This window comes from Anas platyrhynchos, chromosome 3 (assembly GCF_047663525.1).
Source record: "Anas platyrhynchos isolate ZD024472 breed Pekin duck chromosome 3, IASCAAS_PekinDuck_T2T, whole genome shotgun sequence".
In the NCBI taxonomy this organism is placed as follows: Eukaryota; Metazoa; Chordata; class Aves; order Anseriformes; family Anatidae; genus Anas; species Anas platyrhynchos.
Window position 1 is genome coordinate 46,650,732 of NC_092589.1, and position 24,365 is coordinate 46,675,096.

General features: G+C 40.6%; 1 long non-coding RNA gene across 1 annotated transcript in view; it reads right to left on the reverse strand.

Annotated features, from left to right (window-relative positions):
• LOC113843192 (uncharacterized) overlaps positions 1–24,365 on the reverse strand; it is a 77,631-nt gene that overhangs the window by 29,073 nt on the left and 24,193 nt on the right. Inside the window, exon 2 of the long non-coding RNA XR_003496374.3 lies at positions 20,825–20,907. This is a non-coding gene — a long non-coding RNA (uncharacterized lncRNA). The remainder of the gene's footprint in view (positions 1–20,824; positions 20,908–24,365) is intronic.

The window sequence follows — 24,365 nt, forward strand, 5'->3', positions numbered from 1 at the left end:
CTCCAGAGAAATTTTGAGTAAGCTCTGGAGAACTGCAAGGAACAAGTCCTGAGCCTGAATTAACCCTGTGAGCTCTGGGACAATCCAACATGTTGGCACGGTGCAGGTATGTCCAGGTTTGCTCAGCTCGGCTCCATCAGTTTTCATCTCGCTGTTCTTTGCAATGCTGTTATATGGCCAATGCAAGCTATGCTTTTTCCTAGAAGAATTCAGTCTGTTACGCAGGACTAGACAGGCTGTGCTACAGACACCCTATGCAAAACCCTACACATCCAGAGCACAGAGTAATGAGGATGCTGTGGTTTATGCAGCTTCCTAGCATGTGCTCCAAGGACAAATGCAAATGACAGCAGTGGGATAACATGAGCAGTAGAATACACATTTCGGTAGCTATCACTAGTGAAAATTTTCTTCATGTGGCCCCGCCTTGGAACAAATTAGTTGACAACTAATTACACAGAGACAGCCCTTAAGCTCATATAATCCCTGTCAAATTGCACCAAGTGAGGAGTGAGGACCTATCCCACAAGTTATTCTACAAACAAACAACTGAACATGTTGTCCTATTGTATTTAGCCTAATGCTGTTGCAAGCAGAATATTTCAGTGAGTAAACTCGTGTTTTAAACCAGAAACAAGATAGCTTGAAGGGCTAGATAAATCCCCAGCATAAACATTTCTACTGATGTCTTCACCTGTGAAGTGATTTGTTGTAATGCTGACTAATTAGTTTGTAGGTTTTGCTGTGGGTTCTTTTTCTTATCTTACCTACATTTTGTTGTCAAAATCCAAATAAGCATTAAGCTCCTAATGCCATCAACTAGATGCTACAAAAAGCTGTGACCCTTTAAACTCCATAATCCTTAGTGAAGTAGCAAACTCCTCTTCTGCATTATGTCATAAAGCCTCTTTTAAAATTAGAATTACATTGACTGGACTAAATCGTGATCTCAGTTTCCAGTTACCATTCCCATTGATTCACATGTCAGGAGGAAGACAGGAGCTACAGAACAGAGTACAGCCTTTTCCCTCTACCTGGAGGAGGACAGTGTTTGCTTGACATCTGGCTAAATGTTTGATTTCCAACAGGGTGCAAAGTTAAAACCATTCCTACAGTGACAAAGTGAAATAAACTGTGTTGATGAAGACCAAAGTGCATGTGTTACATTTCTGTCAGGGCTTCTTAAATAATCACCGAGCACTTCTTTGTATAGTTTTCCTCACAGACTCTTCCTAAAGTAGAAGTTGCCACAGAGGGAGACAAAGCTGATGGTTCTGGACTTGCATGATTTTCCAGGTGAGTAAAAGGAAACACCTCCATTCATCTAGGCCCAAGCAATGTGATCACACAAGGGGGCTTTGAGAGGAGAGGCCAGTGCTCTCTAGACCCAAGACAATGACATAACCCACTGGATTGTCTTTTCTCACCCAGAGCTTGCCATTCAATTCAGGCTTTGATATTGCTGTTGCAAGTACAGTTAATAACTTTAAAATAAATTAATAAAGAACAGGAACTCCTGCAGAGTTCTCGTCTCTAATTAAGTGGTGGCAGGGGAAGCATGTAGTGCAATAAGAAATAATTGAAACAAAGAACCTTTCTTTCTTATCAAGCTATTTAGCATTTTGGCATCCTTCCAAATACATTTCCTATAATTGGAAACATTAAATCATCTGATTTAATGTTTCTGCAGCCCCCTCTCAAGCACACGGTCACACTGAAGGATACTGCTTTGTTCATGAGTCAGGCTGTCTAACTGGAGAGCAAGCTGGGAGGATATGATGCTGCTATGTTCTTCTAAAGGAGCTAGGTGACTTTTTTGCAGAGAACAGTTAGTTTGCTCAAAAATATTGTTTCAGAGATATCCTTACTTAATGTAAATAAAACAAAGCAAGGGCCTGAGAAGAACTGGGAAATAATAATCTGAACAATTTATCTTAGCCTTTCCATTTCAAAAGTACAAAACTCTGTCATATTTTATGCACATAATAAAAAGTATTTTCCTTTTTACCCTTTAACCACCAAGCCAAAACACTGCACAAAATGTGTTATTTAGGAGTTAAAGGATTATTTTCATTCTATCTGTGCAATCTCCTTCTTCTGCCTTTTCAACTCTCTGAAAAGCTAAACGTAATTTTGTTTCTTTGTTTGTTTTTCAGGTAAACACAAATTGTTTTTTCTTTATTTTTATTATTATTTGTTCAGTTAGGTCAGACAAACAAAAAAAAAGCTAGTTACTATACAGCTTTAAAGCAGATACTAATAAGAAACCTTATTACTAATGCTTCAGTTGTATTAATGTCCTGAAAGGCTTTTGTGTAAACACAGTGCCATTGCATCTGAGGAGATTTTTCCAATTTGTGTTCAATCCCTGTCTTCCCTACTTATATCAAGTGCCTTATTGTTTTGACTCATCTCCTGAGGTTTGTGTCACGTACCATCATTCCTCTGGCTTTCTCTTCTGCCACCATCAGAAGCACCATTGCCATGAGGTGCAGAAAAAATGTGTTCAAGAAAGAGACGAGGTGCATGGAGAATGAGGCAAAGCTGAAACAGATTCAGAAGAGTAATAGGCACAGGCTATAAATGCCAGCTAGAAGAAGTCAGGGAAGTGTTTGTAAGTAAATATGGAAAGAGGAGTGGGAAGAGTGAGGACAGAAGCAGCAAGGAGAAAGGGATGAACCCTTTCAGACAGATTGCCATAGCTTTGGTTAGAAAAGGCATCAAGATGGATATTCCCTGCACTGAGAACGAAGAAAGAGAGTCTTAGCAGGGAATTCTCTGAAAAAAATACACTCCCTGTTCCTCTAGAATACCCCATGGTCATGGCTTCCCCAGCACATCAGAAAAGCTCCTTATTTGATAATTTTTTTTACAGGAAATAGAAGAGGTATTACTGTGAATGTGCATGGCAAGAAGATGACTTTGTAGCTTGTTCATGGACTACATCAAGGATAATTGATTGTTAAAATGCTCATCTTTAAAGCTTATGAAATGTTACCAGGTTTTAATGCTGTCAAGTCACCTTAAAGCATCTTTTAATGATTGCTTAGAATATCTCAAATAGAAGTAGTCCTCAAACCTCCTATTTCTTGCGACACGGGAAAAGACAGAAAGAAAGAGGTCTGTAGAGGAAGCACTGAGGAAGAGATACAAGCTTCTGTATGTAACCAAAATAGACCAGGTGTAGGGCTGGGTATACATTAACTTTATAATAAAAAATAAAAAGAAAAAAAGAAAATTCAGCCATTTACCTATAGAATATCCTTGCAGGCTGAAGTCTCAGCCATAAAAAGAAATGGTAAAAATGTCATTGACTTGGGAGAGGAGGGAGAAAGTTGCTTTGTGGTTGTACTCACCAATCATCCTCAGGGATGACTGTCTCTCCAAGACCTGTTCTACTTGCTTTTATCCATACATTTGCTTTCAGAAAGGGATTTTCATTTCCAAACTGTCACTGAATTGTATTACTTGCTCAAAACATTAAGACTTTTTAAATACCCCCTTGAGTAAGGACATGCAGAATGTGTTGCTTTGGATCCTGAAAGTCAAGGTTTGCAGCATGACTTCATTCCCCTAACACTTTTCTACTGAGATTCATTATCTCAATTTCCCTCTGACTGGGCCAGAAGGTTATAATCCTTCAGAACTATGAAATTCAGGAGGACCAGATCCTGGGTACCTCAGATCCTGGGTTTCTCAGGGGACAGCTAATTGCTCACTGAGTTTTCCACCTCTAACCCTGAGGTTATCTGTCACTGGAGATCATAAAAATAATAACCATATAATGCCTTCTGTGGTCTTGTCTTATCCCTCGACCTCTCCCCAAAGAAGGAGCTGGCTAGTCTGTACCTTTTGCACTTCTCAGCATCCCAGATCCAGTTCATGGGCTCTCCCTCTGTCATGTATCAACTGTTTTACCCTGGTACCCCAGAGAAGGATACTCCTTTCACAGGTCTAGAAAGGATTGCTGCCCAGAGGCCTTTGCCTCCCAGGGCCCCTGAACCTTTCAGTTGTGCTCCGGAGTGAATGTAAGAAGAAACATTACACAGATGTCTGCACCACTGCAACATGCAACTACTAGTTAATCACTACTCCATTAAGATGTTTGTTAAAAGCAAAAATGCTTCTACCTAGAGATGCAGACACTGAGTTTGTAAGACCCTTTCTGCCCCCTTGGGAGTGAGGGCACTGACAGGTATGTTGCCCAGGAACCAAACTCCCCTGCTTCAGTACGCACTGTTTTTTGTTTATTAAGGAAGGAATCTGTTTCTCTGTGAGATTTTTAGCATGCTGGCATGTGATATTTAGAAACAACTGTTATGAGACTGCAGACCATACAGTTAACGAAAAGGTGTTTTATTTACCATTACCCTTGCTTTCATCTTCCTACGTTATGTTAAAATAAGATGTGTACAAGTGCACATATGTCAGAGATGGTTTTTCCTAAAAAGGACCCACAATGCCCACATTTGTCAGAAACCCTGCAATTTCAAAGAGCAACCTCAAAGAACACTCACAAGAAAAGGTGATGTAGTTAAACAGTTAATAGCTAAAGGTTTATAATTCCAAGTCCAGTTGGTATGTTTACACATACATACCATGTAAGTATGCACAAACCACATTTCAAATCATGAGCAATGTTTTTAGCTGGGGAAAAAAAAAAAAAAAAAAAAAGAAAAAGAGGGAGAGAGAGAGAGAGAAAATGATTTCTGGAGTGTCGTTCTTCACCTTGTCAGTTCTCCATCGCAGTATTTTCCTGTATTCACTTTTAGACCAATACTTGTTTTTTTCCTAAGCTAGTCATAGCCATGCAAAGGAAAAGCAACTTAGAATTTGTAGTTAAACCAAATGTATATCAGAGGCATATTCAGTGTTTCATCCATGTCTGACTAAGCAAACAACTTCTTCCATTTGTCCAGGGCATCACTAATGACACAGGGGCAGTAGACCAACAGTGCTGCCACAGCTGTGCTGCAAATCACCTCATGTCACCCCAGCTCTGATCCCCAAACAGGGCTACAGCAGAGGCAAGGAAACTCAACACCAACAGAAGGGCCTTGTAAAGAGGGCTGGTGGGTCCAAAATGTGCCTATAACTATAGATTCTGGCCTTTCAAATGGTAACAATTTACAGGCAAATGTATATTTCTTGCTTAGGTTTGTGGTAGGAAGTAGAGCAGCAACTGACCTTGTGTAAAAAGCCTCACATAAAAATTCCTTATATCTGGAGAAAGAAAAATGACTGTTTTCCTACTTTCCTCTTGTAAGCCTATTTTCTTTAACTGCTTGCAAATATTAAATCATAGGAACGCTGTTAGGATTTTCTGCTAGAAATTATAAAGGAATATATGATCTCCTCCTTTAACAGAGGTTAGTCTGGACGGCTAGTCTGGATGCCAGAATACAGGTGAATGTCAGCGCCAGGATTTGTTTCCTACTGTTCAATTCATACTCATTTTTTTATCATCTTTTATTTTGTCTTATAAGTTCATGAAACACAAATAACACCTGAAACACAAATAAATACATCTTTGAAGCAAGAAAAGTGGTTAACTTTTAGAGCACAAAAGTTCAGCCAAGAAAGCATAAGCAATTCTGCAGCTTCCACTAAGAGATACCGACTCTGTAATAGGATCTATATTGTCATCTGTGCATCAAAGCTAAATCATCATCTTGTGATTCACAAGTTTATTTAACCCCTGAGACCAATTCTTCCAAAGGGGAAAGGGATTCTGCCAAAGGGGAAAAGGAGTTACCCCCTTTAACAGTAACCTAATCAACTTTACAATTTGACAGATCTCTTTATGTTTAATTAGATTAGGATCAGCTGTTCTGAAACAGAGAGACATAATTTCAAGGGTAAGGCAGCTTGATACTTTTCCTCAATTATACAATTATCTTGTGTTGGCTCTGGGTGATGTTAAATGCCAGTGTTAGTAGCCTCATTGTTCCAAACAGCACGTATGAACACCATGTTGGCTGCTAGCACCTGAAGACTACTTAAAGCTGAAAAGCTATGGTCACTTCAGAGTGCTGTTTGGAGGTCTGTCTAATCACAAAATGCTCCCTTTGTTTCTAGTTGCTGTTCTGCATTTAAAACAACTAGAAAAAAATGAGTGGAAATTCAAATACTTCTTAACCTATAAATTGCTAGTAGTTGGAGGCATGCCTGTTACACTGTGCATTTGGGTAGTTGCAAATATAACCAAGCACATAACTCCTGACTGCAATGCTTGGCTGAACAAAAGCACTTTCTTATGACAATTTGCTTCCTACTGGTTTTACTTAGATAGATTAACCATTCTCAAAATGTCTTTGCATACACAGATACTTTATTTGGTGTTCATAAATGAAGCAGCAGTTCTCTTGATAAAAATGATATATCCTAAAACAGTGGATAGTGGTGAATATATCTGCCTGCTCAGCAGAACTATGTCTTCATGACTATGGTGTACAAGAAAATATACAACATAATTGTGCAGATGGGTGTGAGGAGAAAAATGAAAAGGTCTACCAGTCTTGCACCATTTCTGTTTAAAAGCAACCTCTGCTGGGCTTCATACAAGCTGCAGAAAATAAATGCCTTTGTCATGCATACATAAATGCAAGGGGATAGGTGTCAGTCCCTAACTTATTCAGCTGCTGGAATCACATCAGTGATGGAGCACAACATGTTCTGTAGTTGACGTAAAGGTCTCCTTTTTAATATTTAGAAACTAAAGACTTAAACTCAGTTTACTAGTTCATTTCTGTGAAAAGCTGTGAAGAATGTGCTTTGCTTCCACAACAAGCTCTGAGGTAACATTCCTTAGATACATGTCATTGCCATGAGAGAGAGGAAAAAAAAAAAAAAGGCAAGGAAGGGAGGAAGAAAAGCATTCTAGCCCTTTTGCAGAATTTCATAAAGGCTTTGATAGGTGTAATAAATACAATATGTGCAGCTGTTGGCAGTCTCTCTGCATTTCTACTTAGTATAGGTCAAATCAGCTTAGAAAGTGGATGTATGAGCACCATGGTAAGAGCAGAACAAGCTTCACTTATTTGATGTTACTAGGGTTGTTAAAAAGCCTGGTGAATATCCAGGAATTTGTTTCTTAATGACCACAGAAGGCATGCTGTATTTTTATAATGTGTCTTCCTATTAAATTATTTTCAGAAGATTAAAGACATTGATGAGGCAATGATACAAGCAGATATAATGTTCTGATTCACAAAGGAATCATAGATAGAACCAAGAGCCTGAAACCTGAGCTGGCAAATGCAGCACTAAGAAAATACAGGAAATAATGCAGCACTAAGGAATATGGGAAAGATTAGCAGAGAAGCCCAAAAATTTCCAGCTAAGGAGCAGTTTACACAGAGTCAGAGAAGGGAGACACAATCTTCAGGAAAGAAAGATGAGTGCAGAAGTCATCATTATGTACCTCACTTTAAACTGCAGACAAAAAATTAATTAATCTGCAAGAGATCTTCTCCAGCAGTCCTTGTGCTCCAATCGCCCACAATCAACACAGGCACCTCCCTAAAACAGCTTGCAGTTCCCTGAGGGAGAGTCAGCAGAAACAGTGCTCATGCCCATGTAATCAGTCTGCTAAGTCCCCATTGCACATACAGCCAGAACGATGATCTTCTGCAGATCAGAAGAGTGAAAATATCACATAGTGACACAAATCCCATTGATCATCGAGGATGTCAGCAGCAAAACACGAGCAGACAAAAACAACAGCAAGGATTTCAAAGGGAATTCCAGAGCATCCAAGACTTGCATAGTCACAAGATGTCCCTACTAACACCACATTCTTTTCTCTACAGATGCATGAGGCATGCTCAAAAATGAGAATAGTATAGGTCTAGATAAGCAGGGATATTTGTTACTAAATGGAAGAAATAAAACTGGCCAAAACAACAATTAATCACATTGGAAACATCTCTAGAATAATAGGGAATAAAAAATATTTCATAATACAAAAGGAAGTGTAGAAAATGGTAGCTTCATGGAAAATAAATGGAAAGCTAAAAACCACACTGTTAGAAAATTCACCAGATCAATGAAGTTGTATTTTGCAATGTACTCACATTGCAGATCTTTCCATAATTAAGCTGGAGATACTTTTAAAATACAAAATAAACTGGTGCCAGAGGTATTATTGGTATGCTAATGGAATAAAGCACCTGGAAGAGACATTGAAGCAACTGACTTTGCAAAAGAAGGTGTGAAATGTGGAAAGTGAAAATTACAATTTTGGAAAGATGCAGATGAAGACTCAGTTACTGGTAAAACACTGAAACATTCTGATGATGAGAACATCATCAAAATGCCAACACATGGAAATACAGATAGCCTATGGAATGCTTTCAGCCTATGCCAAAATCAAAATAGCATATATGAGTAACCTAAGCCATTATAACCTTCTGACCTGTATCATCCAAACTAGAAGAAAGAAAGTCGCTGAAGTAAATGTGAGGGAAGAACGGGCTGGATTTCTATGCAGAAGATAATACATTACTCTTTATACCACTTTAAAAGAGCTCCATGAAAGATGAAAACACACAAAAGCCGAAGCTGGGTACTAAAACACCTTTGCAAGTAACATCAGTAGGAAATAGTGTGTATAAATTGGCATGCATTTGTGGCAAACGTCATGATACAGAGGACTACAGCTAGAGGAGGTATAAAAGGGTCAGCTGAACACATATCCAAATGCAAAAACAGTGAGAGTTGCAAAAGTGCAAAGGCTGGGCAAGACTTCTTGTGACAGTGCACCTTTTTTTGTCTTCCAAGCAGAGTTTGGCAAAGCAGAAGGGGTTCATCCAACAGCTATGGCACAGTTTCAGGTAAATAGAGCTTTCTTCATTCCAGTTCTGGGCAACACAGAAGTTACCAAGTTTTCATATAGGTATGTTTTCCCACACATGAATCTATTCATTTCCCAATTTTATGTCCTACAACCATTTAGAGACATGCAAGACTGAGCCTGCAGACCTCACCAGGACAGCTCAAATGTAGAGAAGCTAAATAGAGTGCTTTGTTTGTGAGGAAGGCTGCATGGCAGTTATCTGTGCTAAAGTGAATTCATTTGTTCCATTAACATAAATAAAAATTTCCACTGAAGTTGATGAAAATACTCCCATTATCTCTAATAGAAACAGGACCGCACTTATGACAAGCTTTACAGGAAACACAATGCTGATTTTAATGGAGTCAGTCACAAAGGTATTGTACTGGAGACAGCAATCTTCCCAGCACAATTGCGGAAAGCCTTTCGAGAGCTGCAGGTCATATAATGCACTTGGAATACAAACAGCGTAAAGAGTGTTTTCCCACTAAAATACAAGAGCTGTTTGGGATTCATAAACATATTCACTCCTCCCCATCACTTTTCCAAGCTCTCATAAATATCAACACAACCAGAATAAGAATAACATCAATCTGCATGGTATGCTTTTACTTACAATCATCTTTGTGAATGTTTCTTTTTATTGTAACCATATGTAGTCTCTGCATCTTATAATTTGTCTTTTAAAGGATAGTGGGTCTTGAAGCCAAGGCCAACATTCATTTTAAAATTCAAAGATCCTAAAATGAAGGTATTAAAATTGTTTATGAGAGTCATGTTCATGCAGTTTTTTTAATGTCTTCAACTTCTCATAAGTAGGCAACTTCTCAATGTGATACAAACTCTTTTTCCAAAGAGCAGCATTCAGCCTTCTGTGAAAAGAATACCAAAACCTCAAGCTTAAAGTACAAGATGCTCTTTATGTAAAAGGGATGCATTCTAGGCTTAATGCAGTCCTTAAATTTTCAGAAAAAAATAGATAAAAACAGGAAAACAGAGAAAGTTTCCACATTGAAAAGCAACTACTCTAGTTTTATGACTTGACTTATAAAGAATGAGACATTCAGAATTAGTTCTCAGTTTTTCAGTAGAAAGGGTCTTTTAAGTGGAGCAATAATATTCAATTCTTCCAACTTGCAGCTAATTGAGTTATCTAGTGCTAAACCACAAAATGAAATAAATATACTACCTCAAGCCTGAAGGCAGCCCCAAGGAATGCCACAGAGAAGAACCATGTTTAGTCCATCAAACCTAGCAGCATATGGTTTATATTCCTTTCATTCTTAATGCATCCAGTTTAGTCTTTCATTAACAGAAACCATATTTGTCAACAAAGCTGAATTTCTGAAAAATAACCAATTCATTTTTAAAATATCTTTCTCAGAAGAGAAGACGTCATTTCAAAATTTAATTATAAAGCAAGCGTTCTTGACACAAACTAGCACAGTAATTTAAACATGGTACACCAAAATAAAATCAGAACAGACCTTAACTATTCCACATTACCCTGTTCGTGAGACTTTTTGGACCCAATCCAAGAGAGCACTAAAGCATGTGTTTTCTGTTGAGTGGGACTTCAGAGTCACCTTTCCCAATCTAACTTTGGTGCTTCTCCTTTCCACTCCTCTGTCACTCCTGATGTCTCCATCTGTTTGTGTGGGAAGAGCACCTATCCTGCACTCTGTCAAGAAAATGTCCTTGCTACTCTTGGTCCTTCATACCCAATGACTTGTATTTGATGCCTCATCTTGGGATTTCAGGCTTAGCATCTGGGGCAGAAAGATCCAGTATCTCCTTTTGAACCTGTCAGAGATTAGCCACAATGGTGATTTCTCTGCTGCCATTGTGCAGATGGGATGAGGCTACAGCACACAATCAGTGTGAAATCCAGGAAAGTGTTAACTGAGGTAGGTGGTCATGAGTCACTTAGGTGCTCTGATAAATCTCATCCCACACATTCAAACATTTTCATCAACAGCATAGTTTTGAAAACTGAAATCCATGCAGCAGTATAGGAAAACAACTGGTCTTAAATTAAGATGTCAGGCAAATGGGTGATACTGCAGGCCCATTTAAAGAGATTGAAGATCAGTTTTTGAAGGGCTGCTTATCTGGTGCAAAAGAGAACTGCAAATGAAAAGCTGGAAACTTGGTACAACCTTATCTGCACAGCAATCTGCTTCTTTACTACTTACAGGGAGTGTTCAAAGGCAATAATTATTCCCTAAATAACTACAAAAATATTATTACCTTAAATAGAGGAAGGCACAGTATCTCCTCTCTTCCCCAGCAAGCAGCAAGCAGCAAGCAGCCATCACCTGCCATGGGGACCCTGCAGCACCATTCAACCCATGTTCCCAGACTTCAGTGACCAAGCAGGCAGCCCCAAGCCACGTTCCAGGACATTGTGGGTTACATTCTGCCTGTAGGCTGCACCATGGGCACCTCTGCTATTTTGAGTTATTTCTGAGGTTTCTGGGAAGTTATGTTTCAAGGGTCTGTGTGAAAAGATCTGTCACTGTTGAAGTAGTTTTTTCCAGAAAGTGCTTGGAAGTGACAATTCCTAAGCCTTCAAAATCAGATGATGTTTTGGCTGCAGTGGAGAAAGGAGGAAAATAACCAAGAAGGACACAGGGGACAGCACTTTGTGAGAGAAGAGTCCCTAGAAATTATGTATTGCAAAATTAGTGCTAAAATTCCCTTCAGCAGCTGGAAAGATTTTAGCAGCTTTATGGACCTGCCTAGCAGACTTAGTAAAAAATTATTTATTTATTTATTTATTTATTATTATTTTGGCTCCATCAGATTGCACTGGGAATGCACTGAAGTGATTTTGCAGTGCCTTGCCACCCCAGGGCCATCAGCCTAGGGCCAGGGCTTCACCCTATACCCCCACGTCCCCACAACTAGGAAGGAATTCTTCACTCAGAGGGAGGTGAGACACTGGTACAGCCTGCCCAAAGAAGCTGTGGATGCCCCATCCCTGGAAGTGTTCAAGGCCAGGTTGGATGGAGCTTTGAGCAACCTGGTCTAGTGGGAGATGTCCCTGCCCATGGCAGGGGGCTAGAACTGGGTGGTCCAACATCATAGAATCATTAAGGTTGGAAAAGACCTCCAAGACCATCTGGTCCAACCATTCCCCTACCACCAATATCACCCACTAAACCATGTCCCTAAGCACCATGTCCAACATATAATCATGATCTTTAAAGTTCCTTCCAACCCCAACTTTTCTATGATTCTATGACCCAAGAAATCTCACATGACTTGGGGAGTTTTTCCTTTCCTTTTCTGAAGGAAAAGGGCTCTGTGTTTTGGAAGGGAACTAGGTCAAGACACTTTTTAATATTTAGCTGTCCAACAGCTTCAATGGGGAAAGGAGGACAGTCCTAATCTCAAATTTCTCTCCAAAGTCTGTCAGGATTTCTTCCTAGAACATTTCCTCCATGTTTCACATGGGTACATGAAATGGTGCAGTCCTAGCCTTCAAAATCCCATGGGGAAGGGAAGAAAATAAAAGGTTTAAGAGGAGAAAACAAACTTAAAAGCCTTCCACAGTTGTAAAAATAATAACTTCCCAATGCTCAAGCAAGTCTCCAGGGTGCTCCTTCATCACCCCTTCTCATGCCTGGACTGCCAGGAGCTGTGCCAGCACTGGTGATTTCCCTTGGGCCATGATGTGGTGGCCATGAGGTACTTGTTCCCCATGAATGAGAGCTGCAGTTCCTTGCACAGCTGCCCTAGCCTGTTCAGACCTCCACATGCAAAGGCTTCCTCCTCCTCCTATTCATTCAACTGAAAGCATTTAGAAAATGATCAGGCAGCCAAATAAAAGCAGGTTTCCTCTGCATGCTGCACAATCTTCAAAACTTCCCCCAGTGTGTATAAAACAAATGTCTCTTACCCATGACCAATGCAATGCCTTTCCCAGCTGCAGACCAGAGTGTGCTGAGCAATTACTGGAGAACACAGCAAGGCCATTTTCAGACACACAGAGACCAGCTGGTCATCTGAATTGGATAGGAACAAGCTCACAAAAAAGGATCTACACCAGAACAAAAATAATGTCATCTGAGAAAAAGAAAAAGAAAAAAAAATCAACTAAGAGATAACGCTAATGAACTGATTTTAAGGCCAGGTGTGGAAAATGGTCATCTTCTCTGCATGTCAGCACAAAGAGCTCAAGTCACAGGCTCCAGCCTCTTTCCCTTTCCTTTTCCCTCTTTCCCACCCCTTTCCCAGAGCAGTCTTCATACAAAAAACAGTAAGTTAAGGGTTCTTCAAAACATCCCAGACTGTAACTTTGAAACAAGGTGGTCATAGCTGTGGCCACTTCATCTGAGTCCTATGGTCCAAAAGCATTTTAACTGATTTGGAGCTTTCATGAAGGACCTTCAGGATGGGAAAAGCAGCTTGAAAATCCATTTTCTCCCTATGTTATCAATTGGTAACCTTGAGATTGATGGCTGGGGGCAGGGGGAAAAGGGGAGGGTGATGCCTCTTGTGGTACCAGGTTAAAGCTTTGTGGCCAGGTAGGTTGTTTCAAAACCATCTTCAAGTCAGGTAACACATTTGCTTTGGACATTAATAAAAACCTCTGTCCTGACCCCTGTCACACTGCAGAGCAGCTCAGCAGTGCCCTCTGTTTATGTGACACAACCACCGCTGCTGCAATACCGTGTGGCCTGGAGCAGCTCTGGGAGCCAAAGCTCTGGCAGGAGGACAACATAAAGGTGACAGCTGTAAATCACCCGTGCTGCTGAGGACCAAAGTCCTGAATGTGCTTGATAAGCCATGCCAGAGTCAGAGTGTGTTGAAACAACAGCCTAGGGCCCAGGACAAAGCATGCTTTGGTGCTGCCTGCTTTTTGCTCTTGGCATTGTATCATCTATGTACAGCCATACTGTGAGGGGAAGGAAGAGTCCTGCCATTCCCACTAAAGCCCTACGGTACTGAGGAGGAGGAAGATGGCTCAGCTGATGGGCTGAGCTGCACAGGCAGGGATGGGAAGGAGCTGCAGGCCAGACTCAGTGAAGTCTGAGGATGCTCCTCACTCGGTGAGGCCATGTCCATACACCCTGCTACGCTGCCTGCATGAAAGGCACATGTGCTGGCTGAGGACCTGACTCAGAGGAGAACCAAGGTTCCTCAGACTGCGTTTGCCTGTGCTCAGCATCTGCTCCATGCCCTGTGGCCCTGCGCTTGTGGTGGGCTTGGGGAGGGCCCAAGCCTGGCCCAGTCCCGGCTGGCTCTCCCACACATGGGAGCATGGGTTCATGAGCAGACCCTGGTCCCCTGCAACATCAAAGAGTGACCCTAGCTTCTGGCATGGTTTTGCTCTGACCAGTAGGCCCTCTCCACCCAGCAGCCAGCACAGGCCACCAGCCATGCGCCATGGGCAGCCTGGCCCTGAGCAAATACAGTGCTGTCAGTGAGGCTGTGCATACAGCAGCAGGAGCTGGGGCAGCAATGGGGTGGGTCAGCTTGAGTTTTCTCATGCTGAAACACAGCATGGACCCAAGTGTGGACAGGCAGAAAGACCTAAAACTGAAAGGTGGATGGGCTCTGCAGGCACGTGTGCTGGCTTGGGCAACATGGGTGAGGTGGCAGAGACCGTGGTCTGCCAGACTTAAAGCAATGAGTTGTGCCTGACTAAAAAGTACCCTATTTCCAGTGACTGTCATGAATCAGGCACATGCTTCCTGTCTGATCCATTAATTACTGCCACTGCTATTTGTATGAGTAATAGTTTACTTCAAAGTCAAAATGCAATTCCATTTTTATGGCAATCCCCCCTGTGCATACATAACAGAATAGCAAAAATCCACATTTCCAAGTGGTTTGGATAGCCTCAGCCACTACCCAAAACAGGTCCAAAAATGCTCTACCACAGATCTCACACAGTCTGCAGTTGGAAAGTCACTGCATCACATAAATCATTTATGGAGTAGGGCTATAAAATTTGGCAGTGGAAAGCTATTATCTTTACTGAGAGGTCAGCACAAATTGCCTTGGTTTTTGTTTTGTTTTTCTTCCTTTAGCCAAACAAGGTAGTCTTTTCCCATTAATGGCAATAGGTAGTGACATTTTCTTCATTTCATTGATTTTGTGACAGCTGAATGACATTGTGGGCTTAGTTGGTAGAATGGGTTATGAATTCTTTCTCTGTGCTGTGCATGAAACCATCATCTGTCTTCCAGAGCTTGAAAGAATTGTGCTGAAGATGAGCAAAACAGGAAAAAAAAAAATAAAAAAGTGTCATTTTCAGAGTATACTAAAAAGAAAACCCACAGGGAGCGAGGATAGGGCAGAACAGGTCAGCTAGAAGACCTGGGTTGGTATTACCTATTTCAAAGCTGTCTAGGTGTCTTAGGAACAAGCAGTGAAATAGAGCATCCAGAGAAAAGAAAGCCTAAACTGAAATTTCTGACCTTCACCAACACTTCCATAAATATTGAGGTTGTCTGTACCTGGGGTATTTGACTCAAGCCAATCTCAAGCCAAGAGTGCTAGTCCTTTAAATAAACTGCTTAGCACATACAGTGCATTTTCACAGGTTTGATATCTGTTGAACAAGATACTGTAGCTCCAGGGAGAGCTTTAAAATCCCGTCCTAGAGAGCCAGAGGATCTGCCGTGAAGACAGGTAGAGGCTACATGAGCAGCACGTCCCTGCCATCTCCTGGTGCAAAGCAGAATAGCGACCGTCTGCTGCTGAATGAATACAAGAACTGCCAACATTATTGTTTTTTTATTACAGGCTTTTTGTTTGTTGTTTTGTTTTGTTTTGTGGCCATTCCCAGCAGCTACAGCTACAAATGCTCGGTGCCCTGTCCTGTGAAGTCTCACGGGAAATTACATGTATGTCAGCCTGAGCTTCCCGTGCTGTGCTTCTGAGGGGGGTCTAGACCATAAAAACTTGTGTCACATTTGGAAATGAAACTATCAATGCTGCCATAAATACAGTAGCAGGTAAAACCGACATATTACTGTCTAAACTAAAGTACTTGTCAGCTGTCAATCAGCCATTTAAAAATATTCACGAAGAACAAAAGCACTCGCTATCTGCTAAACCTCTCAGCAACATGCAGTTCAGTGAAAATATCTGCAGCGATCTGCTAGCACAGAAGGAGGATTAATCTTCTAATTTACTGCTTTATGTGTGAGTTCTTAAAATTCACCAATCAACCAGTGCGGTGCAGATGTCTGACTTCTCTTTCAAACAGCTCTGGCTGTGCTCATCACGCAGTGAACACACACATTTGAGCTTCATCTCTGCCACAAATTCAACAGCATAAAGAAGGTTGCAGCAGGACTGCATCAGCATTCAATCCTAGTCTCAATTAAATTACTGTCAAAACTCCTGTTTGGTTTCACTAATGGCAGAATTTCATACTCTGTAGGATCGGAGTTTTATATCTATTAACTATCACAGCATGAACTGCGATGTGCAACTGTGCTATTGTGAATGTGCAAAGGTTTGCAAAGTCAATTACTCAAAATTTATTGAATGATTCTGAATCACAAATGTGCTGGAAGAACTCCAGATCCATTTGTTGTCTCACCATGAAGAGAAATAAAAGAATAACTTAATGGCTATTTCAGGTCTCAATCAGATTTTTAGCTGGGGTATCAGACTTCATCCTAGCCACCCATGTGCTCATTAGTTACTGTTGCGAATGCCCATAAACCTACTGCTGAGGCTCTCTGATTGTTAAACAAATCCTATTTCAGCCAGAACTTCAGAGAACGCATCACCAGGAGCTGCACTGTAAAGGAGAAATGGATCTGTCACTCTCACATGTTACCAGCTATGACTGGCAAACCTAAGGAGAAAGTACACCAAAACCACTCCTGAGCTGCAGAGTAGATCTCAGAACCTTTCCATGGGAAAACCCAGCTCCATTATCTGTCAAGTCAGCTACAAGAGCAAGAGTTTTGGTTAGTCTCTCCGCTGACACCCCACAGGCTGTGCTGGAGCAAAAGGTGCAGGTTGCAGTACACTGCTAGTCCTCCATGTACCTTCAGCCTCTGGTAGACCTCAGGAGGAAGGTTTTTAAAGTTATGTAGAGGTCTGAAAACAGCAAGAAATGCCTGTGAAGATTGTTAAAACCTAAAGTGGGCAATGGAAGTTAGGAAGCAAATCTACTTCCAGGCTTATACAAATCCATCTTCTGTACTTAGGCACCTTTGAAGGCCAAACCTACTGCAGCTCCACATTTTGGCTACCCCTCACCCAGGTTTCATTAGACTTTTTTGGGAAAAAAGGTACCATTCAGTCTTCACCTTCACAATTGCTCCAGGAGGCCTGAGGGGAATCTTGTCTTGTCTACCAGAGAGGAAATTGCTTCCTGCTAACAGCTGCTGTGCTATTGTACCCTGTGCTATAGGTACACAACACTGCTTAGACCACAGACAGAAGAAAGGGTTTGTCAGAGGGAGAGAGAGAGAGAATGTTTTGTATTAATTTATTCACTTTTAATGTGCTGCTTTGCTTTCAAAATCAAGCTCCTTGGTACAAATCACCCAGCTGGTTCCACCAAGTGACAGCCAAGGGTGCTGTCCTGTCCTGAGGATGTAAGATCCCAGGCAGGGTCACCAAGATCACAGGACAACATGAGAACTGTTTTTCCTCCACAAACCAGTTTTAATTTACCCCAGCTGTAAAGGTCCAAACCTCAAAATGTTTACGGCTGTTAAGGGCACCAGAAATCTTTCACTGGACAGATGTCCCATTGTAATGGGAGCCCTCTCATGAGAAAAAAATCCACAAGCTAGAGACCAAGTTTCAAAAAGCAGCAGCTTGGTCTGCCATTTGCTTTCATTTACAACCTAAAAATGCTACAGGAGTTTTAAAAAACTTCAGGCTAAGAGGAGAAAGCAGTTGCCCAGGTGTTTTTACATATGTCAATGCATATACTTTACACTGAAGGACAGCTCCATGCCAATATGCCAAAACTCCAGCTGGTACTTACCTGTCCTCAGTTACTGTCTGTTCTCCTAGGAGGTAGGTGATACAGGGTGTTTAGGTTCTGAAGCAGCAAAAGTATGTGCCACTTGTAGTAACACTATTTGTAACGATAACAAGATATTACCGTCCTAGTTCACATGCTTTGAACTAGAAATCAAACCATTTTAAAAACGCAGATAGCCATTAGCAAAAAGGGAATTGAAGCATCAAGAAAAGATATCAAAATACATAGCAGAAGAATATTAGAGCTATTCTCTACTAATTTGCTGATCTACAGTGCCTCCATGAATGGGTTTTGGTATTGTGCATGACTTTTATTCTTTTACTGCAGTTGCTGATATGTGAAGATTATTTTACAATTTTATTTTTCCTTTTCTAAACAGATGTGTTGGAAAAAAATCAAAGCTTCTGGAAACTTAACTATAATCAAAATATAGGCTCCTAGCTGTTATTTTTGGAAAGCATGGTTCAAAACTCTTTTTAAGCACCACAAATCACAGAATACAGCAGTTGGTGCAGGATACAAACGTATGTGAAGTGCAAAGCGCTGTGAAAACATGCAACTTCAGTGTACTATGGAGTTTTAAATACATCTGAGTGAAAGAGAACTTAAAATGGAAAATCAAAACCATTTCTCCCAAAGCAATGTACAGTGAACAGAATATTTGTAGTGTTATTCAACAAAATGCCAGCAAATACTGATCCACCCACTAGAAGATGAGAAGTGATATACAAGCATGTGTTATTGTTTTTGTTATTACACAACTGCAAAAGCCCAGTAGTCTTAGCTCCTCTAATTGTGAACTGGCTTTTCAAAATCATCATTATTATTATTATTATTAATTTCAAAATAACTTCATTACACAATTTATCTAAACTGCTTTCTTGATTGATACAGATAAAAATAATATTGAATATTCTACAAAAATGTTTGTTTCCCTTCAATGTTTTTTCAAGTCATCTAAATGTAAGTTGTTTTTTTCTCTGGTCTTGATTTTTTTTTTTTTTTTAAACACAGCCAGAAAACCTCAAATCACTTATTTGTACAGTTTTACTGCAGACTTAGCACCTCAAGGTTTCTAAGCCCTCCTCTTCCAAACACAGCAGTTGAATGATGTAAAATGCCAAGATGCTTTCAACAGCACTTTGGCTAACAAGGAAGGCCACTCTACAGCTATTATTACCGCCTCACCTTTCCAATATCTTGCTAAAAGCTACTTAGCTGTTTCAAAGAATGCATATTGCCCTTACAGTGATTAAGGGAGACACACACACAGAGCCCTAAGAAAACTTAGCAGCTGAGAAGCTATTGACTAATACTAAGTACATAACATCTGAAGCACATACCAAGGTCAGCAGGGCTTTTACAAGAGCTGTCTGTGCAATCTCACAGATGGACCTTTATATCAGTGCAGAGGCTGTGATCAGACAAAGTGGCCAATTTGCCTTGGGGCAAGAGTTTAAAACATGCCTTGATCTGTTTAAAAAACTCTCTAAGCTCCAGAATCAGTAGAGGCAGTGACAAGCAATAATAAAGGTCTCATTAAGCCTCCGTGGAATCAAATACAAATTCCCCTTGTTGCTGGTCTCCCCGACTTCAAACACTCACTTAGTTGCTTGAGGAGAGCCCTGAGAAGAGGTGGGAGCCAGGGCCAGCAAAGGTCACAGCTGAACCCTCCATTTCACTACAAGAAAATAAAGGCCTCCTTATATGTAGCGAGCGTCTGCATTTATACGCTTGGCTCAGGCCTGGTGAAGGACTCTGGCATAAATAGGTCTTTGAACCAAAAACACTTCCTGGTGCAGCAGAGTGTAATAGTACCTGATACTTAATCTTGCAATGGTTCCTTGGTTTACATGCCCGTTAACTACAGGGTATTTCTCCAGCTATCAGATTTCTGCTTGGTCTTTGGTCAAGCTCTAGTGCACAAAGCTTCTGTGTCCAAGCAAACTCCCTTATTTTACAATACAGAATGTCAGACTTGGCTGCTTTTCCTAAACACTCAGTTATTTTAATGCCCTGAAGGGTCAATTAAATATATATCCAGCAATATCATTAGTTTAACCAAAAACATGAGATTGAGAACTGTTAGAATTCAAATGAGCAAAACTGTTGGAATAAAAGGCTGCTGGATGTTTTCCAGAAGACTTTTAGGGAAAAGAAAAGCTAGTTTGATCTCCCTCTACATGAAACGCTCTTGTATACTTTGAACAGCTTTTATGCTGTTCATATCATATTTTTCCTTCCTCTTTGAGAAAATGTTACAGTGAAAACAAGGCTGTTGGCAAACACTCCAAGGGTTAACACATAGCAGCTACTTCAGCAGGAGAGAGGGCCATCAGTTGCAAGTACATCCTTCCTTTGCCTCTCATCAGTCTGAAGAACCAACTCTACCCAAATCCCTATTAAAGCATAGAGTGACAGCACTATGGCTTTGCTATAGGCACCATCTGTCTCACTTGCTTTTTCCCCCTTATTCTTCTTTAGGACTTGCAGAAGGTTTAAAATAAATAAGTGCGTACCTTTCCAAAGCACTTGGAAATGGCAGTAACTTCTGTCTCAGCTGCTATGCTAATTTGTGGGAACTATATGAAGGCTGATTATGGCTGATCATCTCAGCTACCATTTTCTCTGTTGATTTTGCCATAGAAAAAAGCCTCTATTCCACATCTGGGATGTCATCCAGAGCACAGAGTGAAACCATCATCATTTAACAGAGGTAAATGAAATAATGTCATCAGGAATACATGCTGGTCTACACTTAGGAGACAGCTATGCCATAATCCAGATTGGAACCAATATCCTTGGGGACAAAAGTTATCCAGCCTCCTACCTGTTGTCTCAGCCTCTAAGGTCTTGGTGACTTGTTATGCGTATGTTATGCGTATGTCACTTCACTGTAGTGAAGTTATTCTTGGTTAGAAATATTTTAGTTTCCTGAGTAACCAGGCTGATAACTGACAAGGAAGTCCTGGTCAAGATGTTATATTTTAAAGTCAGTTTTGTCCTCCACTTACCACATGTGGAAAATAACAATTCTTCTCTTCTTGTGACTTCTTTGTACTTGTACTCAGCTGTGTTCTTAGTAGCTCTCCCCAGTCTGCAACACACATGAAAGGGAGAGAACAGCTGAAAAAGCATTGCAGAGCCCCATTCTGCATAGCTGGGGACAGATGGGGACAACAAAAAATAACATCTATTCTCTGCCCTGTGATCCCTCAAGGATCCTGTAGGATCAAGGAAAGCAATCCTGATCTACAAAAGATCTAAGGAAATTTAATCCTGCTAACATTGTGCACCCCCTGCTGCAACCTGTGGCATTTTGCCTATTCTCCTTCCCCTCATGATTTCCTCCATCTCTCCCTATAGCTTCTATCTACAGTTCCATCACCAAGAATATGTCAGCTTTGAGTCAGAACAATGCTGAAGGAGAAGTTCATGAGCCTGAGCACTGAATTCATAACTATTGAAATAACTCTTGCTCCATCTAGTTTTGTTTGAGGCTGTTATCCCTAGCGCATTGATTCAGAGCAGCCATCTGAAAATAAGATGCTTGACAGGTATGACTTCTTTCACTAGATTGTCTGGAATCAGAAGAAATCTTGCCTGTTGAACTAGTTCAGTCCCTAAGAGTCCCAAAAGGCAGATTAGAAATGCCTGCAAATGGGCCAACTGGAACATCTGTTTTCCATTCTGTCAGCGTTTCCTACCTATCGTGGGCATATGGCAGGGTTGCTTACTGTCTTCATTTCCTCTGTGATGCAGTATGCATATGACATAAGATCAGTGACTCAGTACACTGCAGAATAGCTGTAGCCTCCATTCAGCATGTGCAGATTCTGTTGACTTCCATGGGATTTTCTGCCTGTCCCCAGCACTGAGCATTCAGGTAAAGAATTGCTAACTTCTCTGCACCTGAAGGCATTCCTAAATTAAAGACTAGTCATGTAGGCTGGGTAGGTAGGAGGCAAATTCCTTCTCCCTTTGCATCTTTCTGGCATCTTCTACTACTTTCCTGCAAGATAAATTGGGAAAAGACTTAGTTAGACAGAAAATGTATCTTCAACCCAACATGTTCTTTGAGTAGGGATAATCACACACTGTGTCAGCCTTCCTCTGTCTGGGGTCTCAGCTCAGATTCCTGCCCATGCTTCACCTGGGAGGCAACATTTCCCTAGGAACTGACTCAGAGATTAAGCTAAATCTTGGTAGGACAGACTGACTTTCATTTTGAGCAAAGAAAGGAAGCTAGTGAACACCGGATGACAGAAACTCCCTTTTTCAGGAGCCTTGATAAATCTGCCCCTCTGCATACAAGTACGTGTGCCATATGATGTGTGTGCTTAGGGCAAAGGACCTGGAGAAGCCTGGATGGTTTGGATGTCTGATGGCAACTTCAAGCCACAACTCTGATTAATGCAGATCACCATTCTGAGCTTTATAGGTTTTGAGTGGTCAGCTCAGCCAAGCAGTCATGCTTTCAGTTTGCAGTGTGGCCAGTTAGCTGACATTATAAAATTGGCATTAAAAGAACTTTAATATGTTTGTCTAAATGAGTCATATAGATAGAGCAGTTCATTACCAGAAGCACAGCATTTAAAATCCAGAGTTTTTTATTTTGTTTTGGCATATGACTGTATTACAGTAGTAATTGAATGCATGGATCAATGTGTCACACAGGATTAAACCAAAATCAAATATTTAGTAAGAGGTTTCTAGCACAATTTTATTTTTTATCTTTATTGTTATACTGATTCTCACATTTTTTCCCCACTTCTACCAAAACCTACCTACCTTATCCTTTCATTCTTTAGGAGTATATATCCCCTGGATCCCTTTCTTCACTTTTTCTCTAAGTGTTTTTTTCTTCCTTCAATCCATTGTTCTGGATCACCCTAGGATTAGCAATATCACTGTGAAGTGTCACAGCTTTAGAAATAATTGCTCCAGAGGTCTACATGACTCACAAGCACAGCAATCTCAACTGAGTAGCAAGTCATTGAAAATGAACACTGATAAAATGCATACTTTTCATCACCACTTGTCTTGTTCGACCTGTAGACCTGTACACAATTATGCCACAAATGGCAGAAACTATACTAAGAGTATTCAACAGTGTTTTGCATGGGTTATTCTCATCAGTTCATTTTTTAAATTCTCCTTATCAATAACCATCTCTAATACCCCAAAGAAACCACAGTGAAGTTCTCAGAAAATAACATGATCCAGTGAATGAAGACCAGTAATTAAACAGGAACTTCACCAATAATTTCATGCCAACATCCTAGTTTTTGTAAAGTCCCACTGCAAAGAAGACCAGATTCTCCAACCCACTGGCCACAACTACCATAGGAAGGAAATGGCAACAGGCAGACATTCAAGCACTTCCTTCACATTTCAGAATGCAGCCTACAACAGCCTACACTAAAATGCCTGGTATGTATCACCTATACCTTGGTAGAACCATGTCAAGGCTTGGACTTATACCTGTTTAAGTATTTGGGGTTTATTTTAGCAATTTATGTTAGGAATGAAAATATTTTTACTAGTCAAACTCTGATACATGGAGCAAGCCTCTCAGGGTTGGAAAATGTGGTGAGTAGAAGTTCCAACAGAGATGGTCTTTATGGATTCAAAATGCTGACACTGGGATAATCAGGTCTTCAGAAAAGCCAGTCCCAAAAGCACACAATTATTAGTGCTGACTGGTATGTGCATGTGTGCGTATGTATGCACACACACGTATATATACATATAATACATATATATACATATAATATATATATATATATATTTTATACACATTAGTACAGTTATTGTGTTCAGATACTTTAAGGATTATGATTAGAGTTGACAGAAAGACCAGCAATGATATAAAAAATGATTTTGTATGGGCAGCTGAGGGTGTAGCCATTGTCAACAAAGTATTCAGAATTTGACCTTCATGTAGCACTTGGATTTTTATTTTTATTTGGTTTCAGTAAAAGTGCACTATGGCAAGGCCGTTACAGTATGCACTAAAGTGACTTTAAAAAGATATTGGCTCCTAAAACTTGCAGTCAGAAAAATGTAGAGGCTGGCTCAGGTTTCCTCAGGAGGCTTGGTGAAATTCAAACATCTATAAACCTAATTCAGATCTGTGCAATTCTAAACAGTTATCACCAAAGTTGATTCTCTATCCACCTTGCTTTTAGAAAATTTATCCAAAAACATATGAAAGATGTGGGTTTTGAATTCTCATCCTAGCTGAGGACAGACCTCCATGCATCCTGCAGGAAGCATTGCCATAGACAGGCATATTGGCAGCAATCAGGGCCCTATTTCCAAAATAATCTCCTTGCTGAGCTTCTCCTTCATAGAAGGATCCAGTGATGAGAGAAACCAGTGCCCAGGACTAGTGTTCAATACACTTCTACCTAGGATACATTTTAAATGTAGGATACGACAATTTACAGCAAAGAAATCCATGACCCTAAATAATGAAGCTCTCCATGTCATCCTATGGAGACTACATCATATTGATGTAGAGATTGATTAAACTATGCAAAGCAAGAGCTG